Source organism: Coturnix japonica, chromosome 2, assembly GCF_001577835.2.
Source record: "Coturnix japonica isolate 7356 chromosome 2, Coturnix japonica 2.1, whole genome shotgun sequence".
In the NCBI taxonomy this organism is placed as follows: Eukaryota; Metazoa; Chordata; class Aves; order Galliformes; family Phasianidae; genus Coturnix; species Coturnix japonica.
In genome coordinates this window covers 134,799,377-134,804,531 of record NC_029517.1, presented here as the reverse complement: position 1 = coordinate 134,804,531, position 5,155 = coordinate 134,799,377, and the positions used below count along the sequence as shown (strand labels likewise).

At 63.3% G+C, this 5,155-nt stretch overlaps 1 long non-coding RNA gene across 2 annotated transcripts; it reads left to right on the top strand.

Annotated features, from left to right (window-relative positions):
* The first annotated feature begins 6 nt into the window (after positions 1–6).
* Positions 7–5,059, top strand: LOC107310642. Of its 2 annotated transcripts, none has more exons than XR_001553664.2 (3): positions 7–986; positions 2,254–2,316; positions 4,980–5,059. It is a non-coding gene; the product is annotated as an uncharacterized LOC107310642 (long non-coding RNA). The 2 variants fall into 2 exon arrangements; XR_001553663.2 differs by having other exon boundaries at positions 7–1,185.
* The last annotated feature ends 96 nt before the right edge of the window (positions 5,060–5,155 follow it).

Sequence of the window (5,155 nt, the reverse complement as noted above, 5' to 3'; positions counted from 1 at the left end):
CCCCACTGGTGACCCCCCACTGCTCCTACTGCTGCCATCCCCTGCCCCCCTTGTGCTCCGTTTACCACTTGGCCCCATTGGGAATGATACCCCCCCATTGTGCCATATAGAGGGGAGGGGGGAGCAGTGTGGCACCACCGGGACACCGGGATGGCACCATAAGGGCACCGGGATGGCACCGGGATGGCACCATAAAGGGCATTGTGATGGAACCATGGGGACACCGGGATGGCACCAAGATGGCACTGGGATGGCACCGGGATGGCACCATGGGATGGCATCATGGGATGGCATCATGGCAGCACCAGGATGGCACCAGGATGGCACCATGGGGACATGGGGATGGCACCAAGATGGGACCATGGGAACATCGGGATAGGACCATGGGGACACTGGGATGGCACCAGGATGGCACCACCGGGACACCGGGATGGAACCAGAAGGGCACCAAGATGGCACCAAGATTGCACCACAGTGACACCAAGATGGAACCAGGGTGGTACCATGGGGACACCGGGATGGCACAAGGATAACACCATAAGGGCACTGGGATGGCACCAAGATGGCACCATGGGGGCACTGGGATGGCACCAGGATGGCACCATGGGGGCACTGGGATGGAACAAGGATGGCACCATGGGGACACCATGATGGCACCATGGGGGCATCGGGATGGCACCAAGATGGCACCATGGGGACACCAAGATGGCACTGAGATGGCACCACCGGAACACCGGGATGGCACCATGACAGCTTAGGGGCACCAAGATGTCACCATGGGGGCACCGGGATGGCACCATAAGGGCACTGGGATGGCACCATGGGGGCACCGGGATGGCACCAAGATGGCACCATGGGGGCACCAGGATGGCACCATAAGGGCACTGGGATGGCACCATGGGGAGACCGGGATGGCACCGGGATGGCACCATGACAGCACTGTGATGGCACCATGGGGACACTGGGATGGAACCAAGACAATCCTGGTCCGTCTCCTCCCCTCCTCCTCGCAGTCCATTCCCACACATCCCATCCTGTCCCGCTCCGCTCGGTCCGGTTCGGTTCCAGCGCCGCCGAGCAGCACCCGGGAGGGGCAGCAGGATGGAGCGGGACCGGGATGTGACGGGCGGCCATGCCACGTGTGGGGCACAGAGCAGACACCGACGGACGGGGCGATGCGGGGCGGTGTGTTGGTGTGCGGGGCTGTGAGGTGATGCGAGGTGATGATGTGTGGGGCGATGCGGGGCTGTGGGGTGTGGGACAGGGCAGATTGATTGAGGTGTGGGGCGGTGTGCTGATGTGCGGGGCTGTGTGTTGATGTGTGGGGCTGTGTGTTGATGTGTGGGGCTGTGTGCTGATGTGTGGGGCTGTGTGTTGATGTGTGGGGCTGTGTGCTGATGTGTGGGGCTGTGTGTTGATGTGTGGGGCTGTGAGGTGATGTCAGGTGATGTGTGGGGCTGTGTGGGGCTGTGTGTTGATGTGTGGGGCGGTGTGGGGCTGTGCGGGGCTCTGTGTTGATGTGTGGGGCAGTGTGTTGATGTGTGGGGTGGTGTGGGGCTGTGCGGGGCTGTGTGTTGATGTGTGGGGCTGTGAGGTGATGGGTGGGGCTGTGGGGTGATGTGAGGTGATGTGTGGGGCGGTGAGGTGATGCTGTGCCTTCATGGGGCTGTGAGGTGATGTGAGGTGATGTGTGGGGCTGTGAGGTGATGTGAGGTGATGTGTGGGGCTGTGAGGTGATGTGTGGGGCTGTGCGGGGCTGTGAGGTGTGGGGCTGTGCGGTGCGGGACGGAGCAGACGGACCGCAGTGCGGGGCTGTGCAGTGCAGTGCATTGCGATGCGGTGCAGTGCAGAGCGGTGTGGTGCCATGTGCTGTGCAGTGCAGTGCATTGAGCTGTGCAGTACTAAGCACTGAGCAGTGCAGTGCATTGCGATGCAGTGCAGTGTGGTGAGGTGCTGTGCATTGCGGTGCAGTGCATTGTGATTTGGTGCGGTGCACTGCAATGTGGTGCAGTGTGGTGCGGTGCGGTGCATTGCGATGCGTTGCAGTGCATTGCAATGCAGTGTAGTGTGGTGCGGTGCATGGCGCTGTGCAGTGCAGTGCACAATGGTGCAGTGCCATGCAGTGCTCTGCAGTGCAGAGCATTGCAGCGTCGTGCTGTGCATTGCATTGCATTGCATTGCATTACATTGCCTTGCCTTGCATTGCGTTGCGTTGCATTGCGGTGTGTTCCGACGCCGTGTCTCTCCCCTTAGACGTCATTCCTGGGCTGGATATCGGCCGCACGGTGCCCGAGGAGCCCAAAGGGGGTGGATAAGGTAAAATGGGGGGGGGGGTATTCAGGGTCTCTGGGGGGGGTTTGGGGCCGTGCGGGGCGTCGCGGTGCTGCTGGCCGCTCTGGGGGCGGCTCATCACATCATCATCCATCGTTGGGGGGCAGCGCAACCAGTGGGGAAGGGGGGAAAAAAGAGGGGAGGGGTCCCGGCCCAGAGTCACCCCCTGGCCCCGAAACGCCGCCATCTCCCAATGTAGCATCCAGACACACGGCCATCCGGCCATCCGTCCGTCCAACCATCCAAACGTCCGTCTGTCCGTCCGCCCATCCACGTGTCCATCTCTCGCTCCGGCCATCCACACTGTCTGTCCGTCCGTCCGTCCATCCGCTCTTCTCTCCTCACTCCGTTCAGCTTCAGCTCAGCTTGGCCCGGCTTGGTTCGGTTCGGCTCGACCCAGCTCGGCTCTGCTTGGCTCGGCCCAGCCCGGCCTGGCTTGGCTCAGCTCGACCCGGCTCGGCCTGGCCCTGCTTGGCTCAGTTCAGCTTGGCTTGACCCAGCTCAGCTCGGTTCAGTTCGGCCCGGCCCGGCTCGGCTCGGCTCAGCCCAGCTCGGCTCGGCTCGGCTCAGCTCAGCTCGGCTCAGCTCAGCTCAGCTCAGCTCAGCTCGGCTCAGCTCGACCCGACCTGGCTCGGGTCAGTTCAGCTCAGCTCGGCTCAGACTGGCCCGGCCCGGCCCGGCTCGGCTCGGTTCGGCTCGGCTCCGCTTGACCTGGCTCAGCTCGGCCCGGCTCTGCCCGGCCCAGCTCGGCTCAGCTCGGCTCGGTTTGCCCTGGCTCTGCCTGGCCCAGCTCGACCCGGCCCAGCTCTGCCTGGCCCGGCTCAGCTCAGCTCGACCCGACCCAGCTTGTCCTGGCCCAGCTCAGCTCAGCTTGGCTCGGTCCGGCCCGGCTCAGTTTGGCCCGGCTGTTGTTTGTGTGGGGCTGTACAGGCCCTTATGGGTTGGTCCAGAACCGGGACCGGTTTGTACGGCGCGAGTTGCAGCAGTAAAAACATCCTCCAAAGCGACCGGCAGCAACGCGTCTCCTTTAATAGGGGGGGATGTGGGGAGTCATATGGGGCGGATGTGGGGCAGGATGGGGGGGGGTGGGCTATGGGGGCGGGAATGTGGGGCAATATGGGGGGGTGGGATATGGGGTGGGATGTGGGGCAGGGGGAATGGGGCGCTGAGGGGGGATGTGGGGCTCGGTGGAGCAGAGCCCACATGTGATGCTATGGAGTGTGGGGCAGGGCACATATTTGATGTCATGGGATGTGGGGCAGGGCCCCCATGTGATGCAATGGGGTGTGGGGCAGGGCCCCATGTGCTGCTATGGGGTGTGGGGCAGGGTGGGGTGGGGTAGGGCCCATATGGGGCATTATGGGGTGTGGGGCAGGGCCCACATGTGCTGCTATGGGGTGGGTGCTGTTATGGGATGGGTGCTGCTGTGGGGTGCTCACTGTGCTCCATATGAGCCCCATTTTGTCCCATATGGATGCTATTTCACCCCATATGGGCCCCATAGTGCTCCTTATGGGCCCCATAGTGCTCCTTATGGGCCCCACTGCACCACATGTGGGCCCCATTTTGCTCCACGTAGGCCCCACTGCACCTGCAGCTGCAGCCGTTGCTGTTGCAGCGTTGCAGCAATGGGGCTGCTGTGGGGAGCTGCAGCCATGCAGCGCTGGGATGGCAGATGGGCCAGGACCCACAGCACAGTGTGGGGCTGCTCCAATGCAGCTCTGAGTGATGCAGAGCAGCCCCAATGCAACACTAATGCAGCCCCACTGCAGCCCCACTGTGGCCTCACTGCAGCCCCACTGCGGCCTCAATGCGACCCCACTGCAGCCCCAATGCGGCCTCAGTGCAGCCCCACTGCAGTCTCAATGCGGCCCCACTGTGGCCCCAATGCAGCCTCAATGCAGCCCCACTGTGGCCTAAATGCGACCCCACTGTGCCCTCAATGTGACCCCAATGCAGCCCCAATACAACCCCCCTGCAGCCCCACTGTGGCCTCAATGCAGCCCCAATGCAACCCCACTGCAGCCCCACTGTGGCCTCACGGTGGCACCACTACAACCCCACTGCAGCCCCACTGCAGTCCCAATGCAGCCCCACTGCGGCCCCACTGTGGCCTCAATGCAGCCTCACTGCAGCCCCACTGCGGCCCCAATGAAGCCCCAATGCAACCCCACTGTGGCCTGAATGCGACCCCACTGCGCCCTCAATGTGACCCCAGTGCAGCCCCAATACAACCCCACTGCAGCCCCTCTGTGGCCTCAATGCAACCCCACTGTGGCCTCTCGGCAGCACCACTGCAACCCCAATGCAACCCCACTGCAGTCCCAATGCAGCCCCACTGTGGCCCCACTGCAGCCCTGACCCACTGCAGCCCCACTGCAGCCTCAATGCAGCCCCACTGCAGCCCCACTGTGGCCTCAATGCAGCTCCACTGTGGCCCCAATGCAGCCCCAATGCAGCCCCACTGTGGCCCCACTGCAGCCCCACTGTGGCCCCACTGCAGCCCCAATGCAGCCCTACTGTGGCCTCACTGCAGCCCCACTGTGGCCCCAATGCAGCCCCACTGTGGCCCCAATGCAGCCCCACTGTGGCCCCAATGCAGCCCCACTGCAGCCCTGACCCACTGCGTTGCTGCGCTCTCTCTGCAGAATGGAGGCGGTGACGTGGCAGAGGAGCGGAATGCGGAGGAGCTGCAGCGGGTGCAGGAAATGCAAAGGTGGGGGGGCTGCAATGCATGGGGGGGGTGGGATGGGATATTATGGGATGGGATGGATGGGATGGGATATTATGGGATATTATGGGATATTATGGGATATTATGGGAT